This window comes from Nansenia antarctica (assembly GCF_963989245.1).
Source record: "Nansenia antarctica genome assembly, chromosome: 20".
In the NCBI taxonomy this organism is placed as follows: domain Eukaryota; kingdom Metazoa; phylum Chordata; class Actinopteri; order Argentiniformes; family Microstomatidae; genus Nansenia; species Nansenia antarctica.
The window spans coordinates 8,631,133-8,653,220 of NC_137693.1; the positions used below are offsets into that span (position 1 = coordinate 8,631,133).

The following is a 22,088-nucleotide window of genomic DNA, read 5'->3' on the forward strand; positions in this document are numbered from 1 at the left end:
GAGAATAATCAAAGACTCTAGCCATCCTAACAACTGCCTCTTTGAACTGCTGCGGTCAGGCAAGCGCTACAGGAGTCTCATGGCCAGCACAGAGAGACTCAAAAGGAGCTTCTATCCCCAGGCCATCAGGATGCTCAATGACTCTCAATGACTCTAAGTAAAAACCAAACCAACCAAACCAGACACTTTAAGCACTTTACACCATATCTAAACATATTTAAACACCACTACACCATATTTATACATCCATCAAGCGAATTGCACTTTTTTATTACTGATTTCTCTTGTACTTGTATATCGCGTATTGTATAGTGTATTGTATAGTGTATAGTGTAGTGTATAGTGTATAGTGTATTGTATAGTGTATAGTGTATAGTATAGTGTATAGTGTATTGTATAGTGTATTGTATAGTGTATTGTATAGTGTATTGTATAGTGTATAGTGTATTGTATAGTGTATAGTGTATTGTATAGTGTATAGTGTATTGTATAGTGTATAGTGTATTGTATAGTGTATTGTATAGTGTATAGTGTATTGTATAGTGTATAGTGTATTGTATAGTGTATAGTGTATTGTATAGTGTATTGTATAGTGTATAGTGTATTGTATAGTGTATAGTGTATTGTATAGTGTATAGTGTATTGTATAGTGTATTGTATAGTGTATAGTGTATTGTATAGTGTATAGTGTATTGTATAGTGTATAGTGTATTGTATAGTGTATAGTGTATTGTATAGTGTATTGTATAGTGTATAGTGTATTGTATAGTGTATAGTGTATTGTATAGTGTATAGTGTATTGTATAGTGTATAGTGTATTGTATAGTGTATTGTATAGTGTATAGTGTATTGTATAGTGTATAGTGTATTGTATAGTGTATAGTGTATTGTATAGTGTATTGTATAGTGTATAGTGTATTGTATAGTGTATTGTATAGTGTATAGTGTATTGTATAGTGTATAGTAGGTGTTACACCATAATTATTGGTACTGTATGAAGCACATTCTCAAGGGGGGGCCTGTACAGAACAAAGCATTTCACTGTACTGTACATGTGACCAATAAAAGCAAACTAAACTAAACTAACTAAACTACTATCGTACTGTAACACCCTGCTCCTCTGACACCCCTCCCACCCGCTCAGCAGATCACAACACATAGCACTGCTGCCCATCTCCTCACATCCACCCCTCCTGCCATCACATCACCCCTGTACTCTCAGGCCCTTTCTCAATCGTTAGCAACATGACTCCTCACATCCTCTCCTCTGTCCTCCTCAAAAACCATTGGAAAAGCCACTGTTTACTCATTATTCTGCTAATTTATGGTCATTTGTTTTGTATGGTCTATGGTTCGGATTAGAATCGTCCAACTAGCCCATCTGGCCTCAGGTTGGTGGGGGTGGGTCCATTCAGGTGAGACTTACAGGTGGATGGGGGTGGGTCCATTCAGGTGAGACGTACAGGTGGATGGGGGTGGGTCCATTCAGGTGAGACTTACAGGTGGATGGGGGTGGGTCCATTCAGGTGAGACGTACAGGTGGATGGGGGTGGGTCCATTCAGGTGAGACTTACAGGTGGATGGGGGTGGGTCCATTCAGGTGAGACTTACAGGTGGATGGGGGTGGGTCCATTCAGGTGAGAGTTACAGGTGGGTGGGAATGGGTCCATTCTGCTGTGGCATGCTGGGTATAGGAGGCGTTCCTCGTGGCAACATGTTTGGTTTGGGAGCAGGTGTGGCATCATTCATCAAGCCTTTGTTATCATGGATTAATTGGATCTACTTTGAATGTCCGTCTCATAAGACTCACCTGGTTTTACCAACGGCTTATTTGAAGTTAGAATGCTGCTACAGTTACTATTAAAATATGAAGTGTACATTTCATAGGTTTAGTTAATTACATCATGGAAATAAGTAAAGCGGTGATTATGAAAGGTTCTAAGTAAAGATGTATTTTAACAAATAAACTACAGACAGGAAAGTAAGCTACAATGTCATAGTAAGGCTATAAGTCTATGTATCACACGTAATCACAGCTATGCCATTTACATTATGTATGTGTTATGACAAGTACATTTGTCTATAATAAGTGAATCATCTATATCAGTCATCATAAGCAAAAACCTATGATAGGACCAAGTGCCATTGACAATGCTCATCTGTTGGCTCACATCAGCATTTTTTGTAACCGGATAATCTGTAACCTGTAACCTGTCCACTGAAATGTCTCCACAGTAAAGAGTCTAATTTGGGATGGTGAAATGTCACAATGCAGTGGCAGGGCTCCACCAAGGAAGTCCTTTGAGAGACCTTGGAGAGGCTCTTATTCAGGACTGAACAGTGTGACCACTGCATCCTCGCAGAGGTGGCGGTGCCAGACAGTCAGCCAAGTTTCATTAGACAGCTTACAGAGAAGCCAAGCCAAGGCAATGCTTTGCAGCAGAATTTGAATTTGGATCATCATTTCAATTTCACAGCCTATTACATACTACGCTTTTGATATGATCTCTCAATAAAGTTGACTGTTGTTGTGACAGGTAGGGGTTCGAGTCCCTCAAGATATGGTCCTGTTGACGGGCTGGAATGCTGGAATTAAATAGCTGAGGCTCCTTTCATGAATGACGTCTTTAATGAAACCTGTTGTATCCACAGTGTTAAACCAGAGACAACAGCTGCTTCATAGAGGTCAAGGTCATAATAATAATAATCATGCAGCAATTAAACTAATGAACAACCTCATACTGTATTTAAGACATTCATGGATAGACAAGAAGGGACACTTTAAATGTTTCTACTGGTTTACATGTGTTAAACAAAACAAGGAGATTTTTCACACCCAGGACCCCATACCCCAACAGCAGTCGTCCTAACAAAACCCTTATGGCCTTGAGCTTGAGGGCATGGCCACTGTTGTTAAAGCTGTTGTTAAAAAAATGTAATTGCCTCAGGGCTGATCCCTAAATGGCCTTGGTGTACAGCTCAAATAGCTAACCCTAACACTAACCCTATCTGTCTTGTTACCCTATAGATACCCCAGCTATATCTGGCATTGTCAGATATAGCTGTGCATTGTGCATTGTACCTGTCAAATCATTTTTATGACTGGTGGTCATAAACAGATCCCAAATGGAGCCCTGGCACTGCTTGTGACATTTCACATCCCAAATTAGATCTTTACTGTGGGGGCATTTTAATGGTTTAATCATGTTGGGATGAAATGCTGATCCAAATGCCCTTGACCACAGTGGCTTTTAAAACTATGATGAAGAGGTACTACGCAATCTCCAAACACTCTACTGCCAAAATACTTCAAATATACTCAACAACAGTTTCATTGGTGAACTAATATATTTAATTCCAGCACTGAAATACATGTTTTGGTAATAATTAATGTATCCCAATGTGCCTGTTTGGAACGCACCATCAGAGAAATAATGTTAATGGCAGATTTCCCATGGTGCGAATGCTCTCTACACACAAACAAGCCAAGTCCATTTGCTCTAAGCCCTGACAGTGGCATAGCTTCAAGAATGAGGTTGTACCAAATAGTTGGCTGGTAACAATCATTCAAAAAGTTTACAACAATTAGCTTTGGCTACAGAGATGAGAAGAGCACACACAGTAGCAGCCTGGCTGGTTTGCTTCTCCTGATCGCCAACCACAGTTCCCTTCTCCACTTCCCTTCAGCTCCCCCCCTCTGGTTTAATACACATTTGATGAGAGATACTGATAAGAGATACCCTTGCTGCGCTGGTCAATATAGAAGCCCAGGTTAGCAGACCACGTATGGACCGTATAACACTACTGGTGTCAACAGCAGCAGCAACAGCTCTGATAATACAATACAGGAGTCTCTCCAGCTGTTCCCTTCTGTTCTCTTCTGGGCCTCTGGGCCCTCATTTATAACCATTGTGCACTAAATAGACCCTAACACGTGTGTGCTTAGCGCCACGCAAACTTCTGACCATGTGTACGTTTGTGAGAGGGGCTACAGAAATGTAATATTTTCTTCTTAGTTATTATTCTTATATTATGTACGATGTGTAGTAAAGTGTGAATATTATACACTGTACAATGTTTTTGTGTGTGTGTGTGTGTGTGTGTGTGTGTGTGTGTGTGTGTGTGTGTGTGTGTGTAGGAGCAGCACAGGAACAAACATTTCATATGTTGGTTTGCATAGACCTCTATGTTAATATTTGCACTTTAGTTAAAAAATTCTAACAATTATTAAAAACCAAAAGATATAGTAAGACCTCTCTGCATGTTGGTAAAGTTGGATTGGTATTTATAGCTTCAAAGTTGAAGGACTTATAATAATAATAAGTATGCAAGAGAAGCAACATTTTATTAAAGGGACATTCCAGCAAAAAATGCAATTTATATCAAATTGTAGTCACATTTGGACCAAGGCAGATGAAATTGGCATCACCAAACTTCGAAAAATCAATAATATTGCTCTGTCCACTGACCTTTATCTGAAAATACAACGATCTGTCCTGAGTCTGAACTGCTTTGGATTTATTTCATAAAGAAGGAGCTTTCATCACATCGCTGTTCATAAACATCTGCCAATAACTGGTTGATCTCAGTTTTCTTATTGCTCCCATGACTGCTACAAAAAAGACAGGATTTTGTGTGCAACTGTAATTATAGCAATTGGAGTTGACTGGACTTGACTTTAAGAGATGAATATCACACAGGAAAATCAGAAAAGGGCATAGGGAAACAGCTTTGTCTCTCATCCAATCCATCTCCTCTAGCCGTGTGGTCCATAATTAACTTCTGCTTGGTTGGCACTCTGGAAACTGATATAAGGAGTCTGAGACCACAACATCCACAGGCAGATCCCACCTCTGTGGTAAGACCCTCTACCTCCTTACATGATTTCACTTGTCTTATCTATGAGCTCCTATTGATGCATTGTGAGAGTTGTTCTGGATGTTTTCTCATGTGCCATTGTTTTTAGAAATGTGATAGATAATTAAAAATATGTTTTACTTCAGATATTTTGAAAGCAAAGTAGGCATGTTTATACCAAGTGGACATGTAAAGTTGCAAAACTGTTCTGGTTAAAATTATCTTTTTGGCTCTATACTCCAAAAGTATGAGTTTAGAATATAGAGTCTCAGCTTTTATTTGATGCTAATTCTGTACTTATGTGTTTCATGACAACATAGTCTCCCTATTTCATGGCACCAAAAGTATTTGGAAAACTGTCTTGACTGGTTAGTCAAGTGTGTTCTGTCAGATAATGTGTTCGGGCATAAGAGAGCTGTCAATGTCTAGTCTTGATTCTAGGCTTTGTGCTTGTCCTTGGAGTCTGCTCTTTGTGACGGCAGCTGGTCAAAGGGTTGGCAACCCACCAATTGTTCAGACTTTTATTCTGAAAAAAAAACTACTACCTACCTAAACTATGGAATGCACTGTATCTGTTTGAAAGGCACCCAAATTGAATGGAACAATACATTTTAACACAAGCCAATAAATGATCATCAACTTATATGCATTTTTGTTTCATCTGAGAAAATGACCTATCAGGAGCGTTGGTAATCCAAACGTCCACAGGTGCTCTTGGAGGAGGGGTGTCATAATAATAATGAGCATGTGTGTAAATCATTCTCAATGTTACACATTTCCAAATGGGTTATTTTAGCGTTAGTACAGGGCCTAATTTGCGGGAATCATCATTGAGCTTGAAATTGACAGTTTCAGTTTTTAGTTATACAATAGGGCCTATGCAATTAGGGTAATTCAGGAAAATGTTGGTAACTGATCCAAACTGAACAACTGAACAACTATCCAAAAGTTATTTTGTTGTTATTTCTATATGGTGAACAAAATAAAAAGAAATATATAATTACGGAGGTCACTGTATGTAACCCTGTATTCACCCTTTATATAATTCCTCTTTAATTAGCCTTTGTTCGCTTTTCAGCTGACCGTGTTTTGGGTTACACAAAGATAAGATTTCATCTGGTTGGAGAAAAGAAGGTGAGACATGGTTTGAGTATTCACATTATTAGAATACATTCTGTTAAATATACAGCCTCTATAACTCTGTTGACTGGGGAGGGGTTAGTACTGACTCAAACATGTTTGTTTTTTATTCTTTCTTTCCTAGTGAGCCGCCACCATGAGTACGGATGCGGAGATGCAACTTTATGGCGAAGCTGCCATATACCTTCGTAAGCCAGAGAGGGAGAGGATTGAAGCTCAAACCGCACCCTTTGATGCTAAGAACTCCTGCTATGTGACTGACAAGGTGGAGCTGTACCTCAAGGGTACAATTGTTGCCAGGGATGGGAAAAAGATATCTGTGAAAGTTCATGACACTCAGGAGGTAAGACTATAACATATAAACAAACTGCAGCTTCCATAAGCAGGATAAACCTTTCAACCCCCAGTGATCAAAAATATCCCACTATTTCAGACAAAAGACTACAAAGAAGAGGACATCTTGCAGATAAATCCCCCAAAGTATGACAAGATTGAGGACATGGCCATGATGACCTACCTGAATGAAGCCTCTGTGCTGTATAACCTCAAAGAGCGTTACGCAGCATGGATGATCTACGTAAGAGACACATACACATCAGAGAACACCAGAAACCTAGCACACATACGCAGAGAACGAAAACATACAGCATATCAGTATGTTCAAATTTAAACTTACTTAAACTTCCACATTCCAGCTAATCTGACTTGGCTAATTCCCATATTTGATCCACTTTATCCAGACCTACTCTGGGCTCTTCTGTGCCACGGTGAACCCCTACAAGTGGCTCCCCGTGTACAGCCAGGAATGTGTGAACGCCTACAGAGGGAAGAAGCGTATGGAGGCTCCACCCCATATCTTCTCTGTCTCTGACAACGCCTTTCAGTTCATGATGGTTGGTAAGTAGACTCATGGATGGATGGATAGTTAGATGTGTGACTTTATGATGATGCCTTGAATGCAATAATGTACCAAAATCCATTGAAAGAGTATGAACAATGTGTTTCTTTGGTTGCAGATAGAGAGAATCAGTCTGTCCTGATTACGTAAGTTGTTCACTAACAAAATGACCTAGATCAAGGACCCCAATTGAAATAAGCCAGTGGCTTTCTTGGGTTTTTATCCTTTTAGTTGACCTTGTATGTAATATGTACTTTCATGTACCTACTTCTGCAAACCTTCTAATAAAGTTTTCAATCAATCAATCAAAACTTATTTTTCAAAAAGTGTCCCTTTTGCAGTATGTTGGGTATTATGTAAATATGTAAATACTGATTAACTGAATGAGAATAATTGAAAAATTAACTTATAGGGTTATAGAACAAGTAGCTAAACCCCTCTTTCTCTGTCAATAAACCAGTGGAGAATCCGGTGCAGGAAAGACTGTCAACACCAAGCGTGTCATCCAGTACTTTGCCACCATTGCTGTGGCTGCCCCTAAGAAGCAAGGAGAAGCAGCAGCTGGGAGCTCCGGTAAAATAAAGGTAAGTTTTGCTTATGTGTCACAATTTAGAGTGAGCTGAGGTGAATGATTGAAAACACATCAATGTTTCTCTAATGTTCTCTAGTTTGACAGAGGATTTGGGGTGGGTATATGTGCTGCTGGGAACAAGTAGGCTCAGAGATAACTGGGTGGAACCCTGGGCTTTAGAGTGGGAGCCAATCACATTTCAGGATTGTTCATGGGGTCTGTACCTCACTATAGCCACCTTCTCAGCTAAAAGGAACAGATGTTGTTGAAAGAGACATGAAATATGAGAGATTTTCAGTTACTAACGCTTTAGCAACTTTGTCTCATTCAGGGGTCTCTTGAGGATCAGATCATTGCTGCTAACCCCCTGCTGGAGGCTTACGGTAATGCCAAGACTGTGAGGAACGACAACTCGTCTCGCTTTGTAAGTATGAGTATGAGGAAACACTTTGGCAGTTCTAGTTTTTTTTGGGGACTGATTTCTAACCACCCTGCACTACTGTAGGGTAAATTCATCAGGATTCACTTCGCTACGTCCGGCAAACTGGCTAGTGCTGACATTGAGACCTGTAAGTTGGTATTAATAATTTCTCCATACTTATTCTACAAAAAAAAGGTTTTGATTTAAACATTTAAAAAATTCTCTCCTGTTCTCTCTATCAGATCTGCTGGAGAAGTCCAGGGTGGCCTTCCAGCTTCCTGCTGAGAGAGGTTACCACATCTTCTACCAGATGATGACCAACCACAAACCTGAGATCGTTGGTACGCCAAGGCAGAAACCAGGGAAAACTAGCTCCCTGTTGTGAAAGTGAAATACCCATACAGTAGCTACTGCACTAAGTAGAGTCAGAGATGGTATAAGAACTGGGCTTTGGTGGGGTTGATGAAATGTGCCTGGTGGGGGGAATAGGTAAAGCAATCCACTGGTTATTGAGCACATCTGTCATGTCACCTGAGTATATGTATTGAGTACAAGTGGTCACTATATTTATATGTGTTTGACATAGCAGACAACTTTGTTCTCTGTTCTCCACAGAAATGTGCCTCATCACCACCAACCCTTACGATTTCCCCATGATCAGCCAGGGGCAGATCACTGTGGCCAGCATCGACGACAAGGAAGAGCTGGACGCCACAGATGTGAGTCATGCAAAGGGTTTTTCTTTGTATCAATGATTTGTTTTTGGCGTACCCAGTGTTAATGAGTCCTCTTATAGGGGTGCATACGGCATCCTCAAGAGTGGCCTGTGTAACATTGTTAAAATCCTATTGTGCTGCAAGTCTACTAGAGGAATAGAGAAGTCTGACATTTCCATCCATTCTGCTTGATTTAGAGCTTACAGAGCCGTACACTGACAGAGTTTGTCTTCAATTCCTCACTGTTTTCTTCCCATCTAACATGAAATCCCTCTCTTTCAGGATGCCATTGACATCCTGGGCTTCATCAATGAGGAGAAACAGTACATCTACAAACTGACAGGTGCTGTCATGCAACATGGCAACATGCACTTCAAGCAGAAGCAGCGTGAGGAGCAGGCCGAGCCAGACGGCACAGAGGGTGAGTTCCACCTCTAGCTCCAAACATAGAAATCTATTAATAAAATAACAAAATATTTAGAAGTTGTTCCTCATGAAAACATGAAAAAAGCTGATCACTTATGCCAGACAGACTATGTAGACCCTCTACCAAATATTTGAAATAATGCAAATATGTTTATTTATTGAAATTTAAAAAGTTATTTTAGATACATAGATTTCAGTTTCACTGATAAAGGACATAGAACATAGTGTGTAAACTAGCTATAGCTACCGTGTAAATTGTTGTTGTAATTGATTTGTCATTAATAAACTGTACTATGTTTGTCATTCTGATGCACATTCGATTTGTCCACGTTTGTGACAAGGGATCCTCTGAAAAAACGAGCTTGCTCTCAGTAGAGTTCGGGTTAACCTTAACCCCTGCTTAAATAAAGGGTTAGGGTTAGCCTTAACCCCAGCCTAAATAACGGCATTTTAATAGTATGGCTCTGTCCTTGAGTCTGTTGTTGCTCCTTCTCTTTCCAGTGGCTGATAAAATCTCTTACCTCCTGGGCCTGAACTCAGCTGACATGCTTAAAGCTTTGTGCTACCCCAGAGTGAAGGTCGGCAATGAGTATGTGACCAAGGGACAGACAGTAGGCCAGGTAGGCATTCATGTTTCATTCTTTAAATCAATATCATACTTTTCTGCGATATTGTGTTTCTGCGAACAATATTTGATTTGATTCAGTGGCCTAATCCTTCAACCCTAAAAAACCCTCTAATGTCCATACTACCCTCCACCTGCATCACCTCAACTACACATGGTCAATATCTCATGTATTAACTAGAAGTATATTTTTTAAAGGTGAATAATTCTGTGATGGCTCTGGCTAAGTCCATCTATGAGAGGATGTTCTTGTGGATGGTTATCCGTATCAATGAACAGTTGGACACCAAGCAAGCAAGGCAGTTCTACATCGGTGTGCTCGACATTGCCGGTTTTGAGATCTTTGATGTGAGTATGTTGTCAGGACAAGAAAATAACTAGCGATTATGAAAGATTACTGCCATGTATGACAAAAATATTCCTTTATTCTGAAATTCCATCAACAGTACAACAGCATGGAGCAGCTGTGTATTAACTTCACCAATGAGAAACTGCAACAGTTCTTCAACCACACTATGTTCGTCCTGGAGCAAGAGGAGTACAAGAAGGAGGGAATCATCTGGGATTTCATTGACTTCGGCATGGACTTGGCTGCCTGCATTGAGCTTATTGAGAAGGTAAGAGGCTGTGAGGGTTATCAAAGTCAAAGTCAAAAGTCACTTTATTGTCCCATCACTGGGAAATTTGTATTGGGCTTGCACCCCACAGCAGCCAACAAAGAGCAACAGACAATACAGAATATTAACACACAAACAGAAGGCAGCCCTGATTAAAACAAGAGTGGAAATAAAACGATAAGCAAGATCTGTTCACATTCATCTGGTGCAGTTTAAAAGTTTAACAGAAACGGGAATAAAATAATTTTAAAATCTATTTAGTCTAGCGCGGGGGACTCTGAACCTCCTCCCAGAGGGCAGCAGTTCATACTCTGCATGTAGGACATGGGAGGGATTCATGAGAATTCTATTAGCCTGTCTGAGAGTAGCCTGTTCAAAAATAGACTGCAGGGATGAGTGGTCTTTCACCCCTATGATCTCCCATGCAGTCTGTATCAGTCGGACCAGTTTGGACCTTAGTTGTACAGATAGGTTACCAAACCAAGATGTAAAGCCGTATCTGATGAGACTCTCTAAGACAGACTGGTAGAAGAGTAGCATACATTTTTGGTCAACACCATGAACTCTAAGACGGCGTAGGAAGTGTAGTCGTTGTTGTAATCTGCTACAAAGGCTGTCTACATGAGTGCTCCAGGTGAGTGAGTTGTCAATGAAAACCCCAAGATACTTGTAAGAGGCGACCTGAGAGATGGATTGTTTGTGGATGACCACAGGCCTGTGGTCCCCAACACCTCTGGGGTCAAACACCATCTCCTCAGTCTTCTTAACATTTAAAACCAGACAGTTAACATCACACCATTTAACAAACCTCTGGATTTCAGAATAATAGTCAATTAGGTCACTGTCCTTTTTAATTAAGGCAAGGATGGCAGTGTCATCCGAGAATTTTATGATGCGATTGCTAGGGTAGGTGCTTCTGCACTCGTTTGTGTATACCCTGTGGAGCACCAGTGCTTATGGTTCTGGGTTCTGAAAGAGTGCCATTAACACTGACCCGCTGTGTGCGGTTAGTTAAAAAGGAGTGATACCATTTTATAATGAGGGGGGGGACATTAAGCCCATTTAACTTCTCAATTAAAAGGTGCGGCTGTATCGTGTTAAAAGCAGAACTGAAATCAACAAATAGGAGTCGGACATAGGAGGTAGGGTCCTCTAAGTGCTTAGATATGAAGTGCACCATGGCTGAGGTTGCATCATCTGTACCTGTGTTACATCTATAAGCAAACTGAAAAGGGTCCAGAGAGCAACTGACTGCATTTTTCACTTTACATATAATGAATTTTTTAAAACATTTCATTACAACAGAAGTTATACTAATTATGGGTGTCTAAAGCACACTTAATAGAGGTAGGTGTTTGAGACTACTGTAAGATGTCCTCATTGTGGTACAACACATCTTACTGTTAGTAACTCAACATGTTAGTACTTCATATGCTTCCACAACATGGATGTCATCATATAATGGTGACTATTGAAGTAAAGAACATTAAAATATGAACATACTAATTTCATTCATAACTGTTTTTGCACAGCCATTGGGCATCTTCTCCATCCTTGAAGAGGAGTGCATGTTCCCCAAGGCTTCAGACACAACCTTCAAGGACAAGCTGAACAACACGCATCTTGGCAAAACCAAGGCTTATGAGAAGCCCAAGCCCGGCAAGGGCAAGGCTGAGGCCCACTTCTCCCTGGTGCACTACGCTGGCACTGTGGACTACAACATCACTGGCTGGCTGGACAAGAACAAGGACCCCCTGAACGACTCTGTGGTGCAGCTCTACCAGAAGTCCTCTGTCAGACTTCTACCTGTCCTTTATCCTGTTCCTGCAGCTGAAGGTAACATTAGCATCATGTTAATAACTAAGCATTAGCGTGATAATTAGCATTAAGTCACAAATTTGCCAAGAGCCAAATTCTCAACACTAAATGTACACGTATACGCAGGTCATTTGCAGTAAACCTTGACTTGCACAGTGCGAGTATGTCAACAACATGAAGAGAAGACCCATTTGAATTCTGACATTTGAACACACAATTAACTCGATCTGAATGAGACTTGACATTTCTTGCCACATTACAATATAATACTTGTAAAACAGCTATTGTACAATATCTAGTGAAAATTATGATGATCATTACAAATTCCAATACGTTTTTGAAGAATAGGCTTCATATTATAAACGATAGTTTGTGCCTGGATGTTGTGTCCAAATTCTTATTTTGTTTTTAAGGCTTTTTATCTATGAATAGTGAAGACATAGACTATGGCTATACAAAATATTTTACTATTCCGTGGCCAGCACCATTTCTACCGTTGTCTTGGCAATGAACAAGCATTGACGTCAAGGGTCAGGGGGGCTCGGTCGAATCGCCCAGGCTACAATCAGGTCTGCACGTGCAGCATCAAGTTAGCATGACATGGATCATTTGTCTTGCAGTATGAGACCCTCTCATCGGTTGGAATCGTCTGCATTTCTGAAAATTGGAAAGTGTTCATCTGGCTTTAGAGTTCATTACTGCAGCAGATACAACTTGAAGTCATTCAGAGATGTATATCATTTCTAACACTCAAATTATTTCCTTGAAAAAGATACCACAAAGAAGGGAGGCAAGAAGAAGGGAGGTTCCATGCAGACTGTGTCCTCCCAGTTCAGGGTGAGCTTTAGTCCTGCCTGCCAGAGTGTCTGTTGAAAATTACTATCTTTTGAAAAAGTGTAAATTAAGTCTGAATTCTTGTGAGAGCTCTATGGTTTGTAACCCCTCACAGGAGAACTTGCAGAAGCTGATGACCAACTTGAGGAGCACCCACCCTCACTTTGTGCGCTGCCTGATCCCCAACGAGTCAAAGACTCCAGGTACAACACAGAGAGACATATGACAGACTAAGCTCAAGATTAAACGACTAATCATTATCACCCATAAGTCTATAAAATATCCATTATTTTACAGGTTTATTTAGGTTAAGATGCATTTTGTTTTTTACAGGTCTGATGGAGAACTTCCTGGTTATCCATCAGCTGAGGTGTAACGGTGTACTGGAAGGTATCAGGATCTGCAGAAAGGGCTTCCCCAGCAGAATCCTCTATGCTGACTTTAAGCAGAGGTAGAGTACACAGTACACAGTACACAGTACACAGTACACAGTACACACACACACACACACACACACACACACACACACACACACAACGAAGAAATAGGCAACAGCTTTGAGAATAACATATTTAACAATTCTCCCCATACAGGTACAAAGTACTGAATGCCGGTGTCATCCCTGAGGGTCAGTTCATGGACAACAAGAAGGCTTCTGAGAAGCTGCTTGGGTCCATTGATGTGCCTCATGATGAGTACAAGTTTGGACACACCAAGGTCAGGGTTCAAATTCACCCAGGAAATGTTACCACACAACAGGACTAAAAGATGCTATGGGATAGTTTGTATAACTTCAGCCTACATTTCTAAAAGTAGAGCTTATGAGCAAAAACTAACCATACATGCCCAAAATAAGAGGTTTATATACAGTAAATACAGACATACTGTAGTCGCGGAGATCCCGCAAAGCATCTCTTTAATGTAAACTATCCCTAAAAAATCTTGCTCATCTCTTCATCTCAATAAGCTTTTGGAGCTATAATATGAAGAGAAAAATATTGCAGACACTGTAACATTTTCAAAGTATTAAGAACGCAAGCTTTAGATAACTATAATTCCTTTGTGAGTGCTTTGTGTTTGAGTGACATGGCTTTAGCTAATCTGTCCCACAGCATTAGTGATCTGTTCTTCAGAATCTCATGGTGAAATGACATGCATTTCAATGTTGTTACAACCAAGTCTAGTGGTGTTGAACCACCCATTCTGCCCCACACTGTAACATTTCCAAAGTTGTAAGAACACAAGCTTTAGATAACTTTAATTATTTTTTTGAGTGCTTTGTGTTTGAGTGGTATGGTGTTACAACCAAGTCTAGTGGTGTTGAACCACCCATTCTCTATGTCACAATGTCTAGCTCCTCCATTTAACATGTGTGTTTATCTGTGCTCAGGTGTTCTTCAAAGCTGGTCTGCTGGGAGTCTTGGAGGAGATGCGTGATGAGAAGCTGGCAGCTCTGGTAACCATGACTCAAGCTCTCTGCCGCGGATACCTGATGAGGACAGAGTTTGTAAAGATGATGGAGAGGAGGTATGGGATGACAGATAATCTCTCTAGCACTACATATGAACTACCAATATGTGATGCATTATGAATACACTTACAAGCAATTATATAATCAAATCATAATGTAGCCTGGGTTACTTTGCCATGTAACTTTGTTATCATTGAGCCGTTCAAAAGCATAAAACTCACTAAACCGCCACAATTGCCTTCCTCCATTTGGTTAAATGCTAAACTGCATTACGATGACAATAAAGTTTATTCTAATCTAATCTAATCTCCTTGCCGTCAACCAGAGAGTCCGTCTTCACCATCCAGTACAACATCCGCTCATTCATGAATGTCAAACATTGGCCATGGATGAAGGTCTACTACAAGATCAAGCCCCTGCTGCAGAGTGCTGAGACAGAGAAGGAGCTGGCCAACATGAAGGAAGACTTTGTGAAGTGCAAAACTGCCCTGACCAAGGCAGAGACCCGTAAGAAGGAGCTGGAGGAGAAGATGGTATCCCTCCTGCAGGAGAAGAATGACCTCGCCCTCCAAGTTGCATCTGTGAGTGAGCACACACACACACACACACACACACACACACACACACACACAGAAGCATGTTTCATAGATATATATTGATTCACTGTGTGCCCTTGGACTACAATCGGTTTATATTTGCATACACAAGCTGTTTGCCTTTTCTTCCCATCTGAAACCAGGAAGGAGATTGTCTGAACGATGCTGAGGAGAGGTGTGAGGGGCTCATCAAGAGCAAGATCCAGCTGGAGGCCAAACTCAAAGAGACGACCGAGAGGCTGGAAGATGAGGAGGAGATCAATGCTGAGTTGACAGCCAAGAAGAGAAAGCTAGAGGATGAGTGTTCTGAGTTGAAGAAAGACATTGATGACCTGGAGCTAACTCTGGCCAAAGTGGAGAAGGAGAAACACGCCACTGAAAACAAGGTCTCATAACACATACAAACTACAATCTGATCAAACTGTCAATGTCAAATAATCTAATCTTGACATTCAATGAATCCAACCATAGCTAGACAATAACTAAATCAAAGTGATGTTGGCCCTAGAATGAGTTCAGCAGCATAGTACTCCCCACATTCATAGCATATTATGGACTCATCATTCTATATCAGATAAGAATTCATGGTATACACTGCCATCTAGAGGATAACTTTATGCTAACATTTGCAAGCTAGATTACAGTATGCAACATCATATAATACAAAACCTTTGTACTGTGAAATTACAAAAGACTATCCCTGTTGTGGCTGTGTTCAGGTTAAAAACCTGACTGAGGAAATGGCGTCTCAGGATGAGTCTGTTGCAAAGCTCACCAAGGAGAAGAAAGCCCTCCAAGAGGCCCACCAGCAGACACTGGACGACCTGCAGGCAGAGGAGGACAAAGTCAACACTCTGACCAAGGCTAAGACCAAGCTGGAGCAGCAAGTGGACGATGTGAGTGGGCAATGAACATAAAGTTGTGCTAGTGTCAAGCAAGATTGTAATAGAAGAGAAAAACATATTGTTTTCCATAAGTTAAAACACACAAGAACATGAAACAGTCACATGCAAGCTGGGAGTTATTAGATGGCTGTTATAGTATGAAATCCAAGATTTGAGGCAATCATCATGAACCTGCCTCTAGTTTACTTTATTAACAACATTTTTCTTCATCATTTAGATTTTGATGACAAATATGTTTGTTTATCTTCTAGCTTGAGGGTTCTCTGGAGCAAGAGAAGAAGCTCCGTATGGACCTAGAGAGAGCTAAGAGAAAGCTGGAGGGAGATTTGAAACTGGCCCAGGAGTCCGTAATGGACCTGGAGAACGACAAGCAGCAGTCTGAGGAGAAGATCAAGAAGTAAACACAAACAAATGACTACAAAATTGTATTTGATATTAATTGAACATTCATAGTCAATAGTCAAATCTGAACAGATGTCTTTCTATAAACCAAAGTGAGTGGTACAATAGACTTCCTGTTTACACTATTAAACTGCAACCAATGTGTTTGTGTTCTTTAGGAAGGACTTCGAGACCTCTCAGCTTCTCAGCAAGATTGAGGATGAACAGTCTCTGGGTGCTCAGATGCAGAAGAAGATCAAGGAACTCCAGGTACAAGATGGCTCAGTTGGCTGTATAGTGTCTAACGACACTACAGGTTGAGGTAACATTTTCAAGATCGCTATGAGAAACAGTGATCAATTCATCCTCCTGTTAGCAATGGGGTTTGCAATGGTTCAGTTGTTTTAAGCATGACACTTAAACACCATATAGTTCATTCTGTATGTAAGTTGCTTTGTATAAACACATCTTAATAATAAAATAATAATCTGTTAACGATTATTTTGTGAGCTCCTTTACTGTGTTGTAGATTTCATCTCTCTGTTTATGTCTCCCTATTGTAGGCCCGTATTGAGGAGCTGGAGGAGGAGATCGAGGCTGAGCGTGCTGCCAGGGCTAAGGTGGAGAAGCAGAGGGCCGATCTCTCCAGGGAACTTGAGGAGATCAGTGAGAGGCTGGAGGAGGCCGGAGGTGCTACCGCTTCTCAGATAGAGATGAACAAGAAGCGCGAGGCCGAGTTTCAGAAACTGAGACGCGACCTAGAGGAGTCCACCCTGCAGCACGAGGCCACAGCCTCCGCTCTGAGGAAGAAGCAGGCGGACAGTGTGGCAGAGCTCGGGGAGCAGATCGACAACCTGCAGCGAGTCAAGCAGAAGCTGGAGAAGGAGAAGAGCGAGTTCAAGATGGAGATAGATGATCTCTCCAGCAACATGGAGGCCGTCGCCAAGTCTAAGGTCAGTAGCAATGTTTTGATGGACCTGTGTTTGTGGGGTGAATTCAAATACTAGTTAGAAATGGAAAGTTTGGCATTCAAGGCATGGCTCAAGATAATCATGTTAAGTAATAATGGTTTATGTTTCATTACCAGGGCAATCTGGAGAAGATGTGCCGTACTCTTGAGGATCAGCTGAGCGAGATCAAGACTAAGAATGATGAGAATGTGCGCCAGGTCAATGACATGAGCGGACAGAGGGCCAGGCTGCTGACTGAGAACGGTACCAATGATACTCCAAATACTTTAATATCTGTAATTGTTTTTTTTATTGCCATGCAATCAACTTCTCAGTCAGTTGTTGGAATTTGGTATGTTTTGCTCTAGGCACAGGGTCAGCCATAGTTAGTGCCCATGGAGCAATTAGGGGTCTTGCTCAAGGGCACATGCAGCTCCCTCCTGAGGCGGGGATCGAACCAGCAATCGTCCGATTGCTAGCCTGCCTCTCTAACCTCTAGGCCCGATTAGCGAACAGAGACCCCATTAACAAGATGCTCTGTTCCCCACAGGTGAGTTTGGTCGCCAGATTGAGGAGAAGGAGGCTCTGGTGTCCCAGCTGACCAGAGGCAAACAGGCCTTCACCCAGCAGATTGAGGAGCTGAAGAGGCATGTTGAGGAGGAGGTCAAGGTAAGGAACTCAAAATAGACACAAGGAACCACAATGTATTGAACGACAGCTTCATGTTGAGTGTGATTATGTCACCCAGTCACATCTAAATGTAATATTTAGTCTCTCAAGTCTCTCTCTTTTTCCTTTTCTTTTTCAATAATGCTCTTACACCTTTTCGATATCTCCTACTCCCTTTCACTTCTCTTCCCCTGCCACCTCTTATTTCTCTCCCCAGGCTAAGAACGCACTGGCCCACGGTGTCCAGTCTGCCCGCCATGACTGTGACCTCCTGAGGGAGCAGTTTGAGGAGGAGCAGGAGGCCAAGGCAGAGCTGCAACGCGGCATGTCCAAGGCCAACAGTGAGGTGGCTCAGTGGAGGACCAAGTACGAGACTGATGCCGTCCAGCGCACTGAGGAGCTGGAGGAGGCCAAGTGAGTCTCACACAACCAACTTATTCACCAGGGTTAGGGGGTATTTCATTTATGTTCTGTTCATTCTGGTGATTAATAAAATCATTTAAAAAGGGCATATTTATCAAAAACAAGGATGTTTCCATTCTTGAATTTGAATTGCTTACTGGATAGAAATTGAATGAATCCCCAGATATACCAAGTGAGATACACAACAGCAAACACAGTTTATCCTGTCTTATCTGTTTTGATATACAGTAGGTTAACAATGAAAGGAAACCAGAATGTGGAAGTAGAAATGTACATTCCCATAGATTAAGACAAAGGAGAGCTAATTGCCTAAACCGAATGTACACGACCATTGTTTACTTGACTACATGTCACTCCAGCTTTTTGTCCTGATTTACAGAAATCTGATTCATATAAATAAAAAATGGGTTGTCAACTAAATCATTCATTCATTCACTAGGGTCATTTCTGTTCTGTTCATTCTGGAGATTAGTTGATAAATCAGATAAATAAAAAATGGTTTGTCAACTAAAGCATTCATAGATGAATCTGTTCAATTAATGGATTAATCTGAACAGGCCTAATGTACTGTAGCATGTTTCCTGTAAGAGCCAGACATACAGACATTCTCTGACAGTCCCTCAGAGATTAAGCTTTATAATCCCTCATCTGTCTAACAGGAAGAAGCTGGCCCAGCGTCTGCAGGAGGCAGAGGAGACAATCGAGGCGACCAACTCAAAGTGTGCCTCTCTGGAGAAGACCAAGCAGAGGCTGCAGGGAGAGGTGGAGGACCTCATGATTGACGTGGAGAGAGCCAATGCTCTTGCAGCCAACCTCGACAAGAAGCAGAGGAACTTTGACAAGGTGTGAAATAACTAAATGAATCAAATATGTTTTTTATTCATTATAGCACCATATCGACCACTTTAAATTGAAATTATAAATAGGTTGTATTGTTAGATAAATCATATTTCTTATTACAAAAGCCCCATCAATTAGCTAACGGGCAGATAAAAGCGAAATATTAAAATCACATGGATTTCCCTAGGTCTTGGCAGAATGGAAGCAGAAGTTTGAGGAGGGCCAGGCAGAGCTGGAAGGAGCTCAGAAGGAAGCTCGTTCTCTGAGCACGGAGCTCTTCAAAATGAAGAACTCCTATGAGGAGGCTTTGGATCAACTGGAGACTCTGAGGAGAGAGAACAAGAACCTGCAACGTGAGTCCAACAGCACCAGTTTTATTTGGCTCATGATGAGCTGCCTTATTTCATCAAGCAACATATGAGTGACCTGATTCTTCAGAACAATGTTCAAATTGTCTAAAAGATTTGTAGACCCTAAATCTCCCTGTTCTGAATGAATTCTGTGTTTGTGTTTGCAGAGGAGATCTCTGACTTGACTGAGCAGATCGGGGAGACTGGCAAGAGCATCCATGAGCTGGAGAAGGCCAAGAAGATTGTGGAGACAGAGAAGTCTGAGATCCAGACTGCCCTGGAGGAAGCTGAGGTAGAAACTAATGCATGTTTAATCCTGTTCATTTGGAACATATACTCATCCTTTAATTTACGCTTTACTATCCAGGTTAGTCTCATTGAGATAAAATATTTTTCTAGACCTGGCCCTCCTATCCTATTACCACATTTCATTGCATACAGTAGCCGGCCCCTTTCCAGGACAAGCCATAGTGAAAGAGAGCCAGTCCACTACTCTCCCCCACAATCAATGCGTGACTACTATTTTATTTTGTTTTGTTCAGGGTACACTGGAGCACGAGGAGTCCAAGATTCTGCGTGTGCAGCTGGAGCTAAACCAGATCAAGGGTGAGGTGGACAGGAAGCTGGCGGAGAAGGATGAGGAGACGGAGCAGATCAAGAGGAACAGCCAGAGGATAGTTGATTCCATGCAGAGCACTCTGGACTCAGAGGTGAGGAGCAGGAATGACGCCCTGAGGGTGAAGAAGAAGATGGAGGGAGACCTGAACGAGATGGAGGTCCAGCTGAGCCACGCCAACAGGCAGGCAGCAGAGGCCCAGAAGCAGCTGAGAAACATCCAGGGACAGCTCAAGGTAATGGGCATCTGTCAATGTCAACATTACCTCTAACCATACATTTCAGATCAGCTAATTACAACCCATTACTAATCTTAACGATTAGAAAAAATATATAACAATCTCAGCCTTTGTTAGTGTCAGGTGAACTCTCCTGAGTCTGGTTAACAAAGGTGAAAATAAAGAGAGTTTTGAGTTGTTTGTTGTCAATAGAATAGAACACAATCAAGAGTAAAGTAGATTCATAAGTAGATAAAAGAATAGAAGGGATCACAATGAATGCTTCCCTTACCGATCAGCCTACAACAACTTTTAATGCTCTATGTTTGTGAATCCCAGGATGCCCAATTGCACCTTGATGATGCTGTTCGCGCGGCAGACGATTTGAAGGAGCAGGCAGCCATGGTGGAGCGCAGGAACGGTCTGATGGTGGCTGAGATTGAGGAGCTTAGGGTTGCTCTGGAGCAGACAGAGAGAGGCCGCAAAGTGGCCGAGCAGGAGCTGGTGGACGTCAGCGAGCGTGTGGGACTGCTTCACTCCCAGGTATAGGTGATTTCTAGGCAGTCTCATCTTACCCACTGTGTGACTTTTGTATGCTTTCTACAAATACATTTCCAACTAATCATTGAGTTTCCTCATACAGAACTCTAGCCTTCTGAACTCTAAGAAGAAGCTGGAGACTGACCTGGTTCAAGTGCAGGGAGAGGTGGACGACACTGTCCAGGAGGCCAGAAACGCAGAGGAGAAGGCAAAGAAGGCCATCACTGATGTAAGTCCCTATATTCAAAACAAAACAATATGATGAATATTATTTGTCTCCATGGTAGAGGGCTTTACAGATACACTCGAACCCAAAAGTTCGAGAACAAGGTAAACGACAGATTTAGCGGAGCCGACCTGATAAACAGTTCTGATCATGAGGCCTAATTTACCGACCAAAATAGAGAGTTACGTTTCTTTCTGGTTGGAGGCGGAAATCCACAGGAACCCATTTCGGAACAGTCCTTTGACCCGTAAAGACCTCTACGCCATATGCGTAGGTATCTGGGCTGAGCACAGGATCTGTGACACATTGTGGATGAATTAAATGAGTCCACACACTTCCATTTCAGGCGGCCATGATGGCAGAGGAGCTGAAGAAGGAGCAGGACACCAGCTCTCACCTGGAGAGGATGAAGAAGAACCTTGAGGTCACAGTCAAGGACCTGCAGCACCGTCTGGATGAGGCTGAGAACCTGGCAATGAAGGGTGGCAAGAAACAGCTCCAGAAACTGGAGTCCAGGGTAACTTTTCAGAACGTTAAACAATAAACGTTTGTTCACACGGTCTATCTATAGACCTCTACTTTTTTCCAATAGCTCAATGACCAATAATGACTGATTTCACCACCTTAAACACACGGCTGTGTTCCCTCCATACAGGTGCGTGAGCTTGAGAGTGAAGTGGATGGCGAGCAGAGAAGGGGTGCAGACGCAATCAAGGGTGTCCGCAAGTACGAGCGTAGAGTCAAGGAGCTCACTTACCAGGTAAGAGTAACAGGAACACCGTCACACATTCTGGTACAGTCAGGCACCTGAATGCAAGTATGGACGTTGACTTTCTTTGAATTTTGTTACTTTGTCCCACAGACTGAGGAGGATAAGAAGAATGTTGCCAGACTTCAGGACCTGGTAGACAAGCTGCAGCTTAAAGTGAAGACTTACAAGAGGCAGGCTGAGGAAGCGGTGAGCCACATGACAGTCAAATA

General features: G+C 41.8%; 1 pseudogene across 1 annotated transcript; it reads left to right on the forward strand.

The window, feature by feature from the left end:
• Positions 1-6,133: 6,133 nt before the first annotated feature.
• On the forward strand, positions 6,134-20,243 carry LOC308174675 (myosin-4-like; annotated as a pseudogene). The gene is made up of 32 exons: positions 6,134-6,340; positions 6,431-6,574; positions 6,738-6,894; positions 7,014-7,041; positions 7,356-7,479; positions 7,798-7,890; positions 7,972-8,035; positions 8,130-8,228; positions 8,503-8,606; positions 8,886-9,024; positions 9,531-9,649; positions 9,853-10,002; positions 10,101-10,271; positions 11,804-12,107; positions 12,862-12,926; positions 13,039-13,126; positions 13,257-13,374; positions 13,517-13,640; positions 14,314-14,450; positions 14,720-14,975; positions 15,134-15,376; positions 15,710-15,886; positions 16,147-16,292; positions 16,456-16,546; positions 16,840-17,229; positions 17,364-17,490; positions 17,777-17,895; positions 18,113-18,309; positions 18,978-19,161; positions 19,346-19,511; positions 19,676-19,800; positions 20,051-20,243. The product of its transcript is annotated as a myosin-4-like (transcript).
• The last annotated feature ends 1,845 nt before the right edge of the window (positions 20,244-22,088 follow it).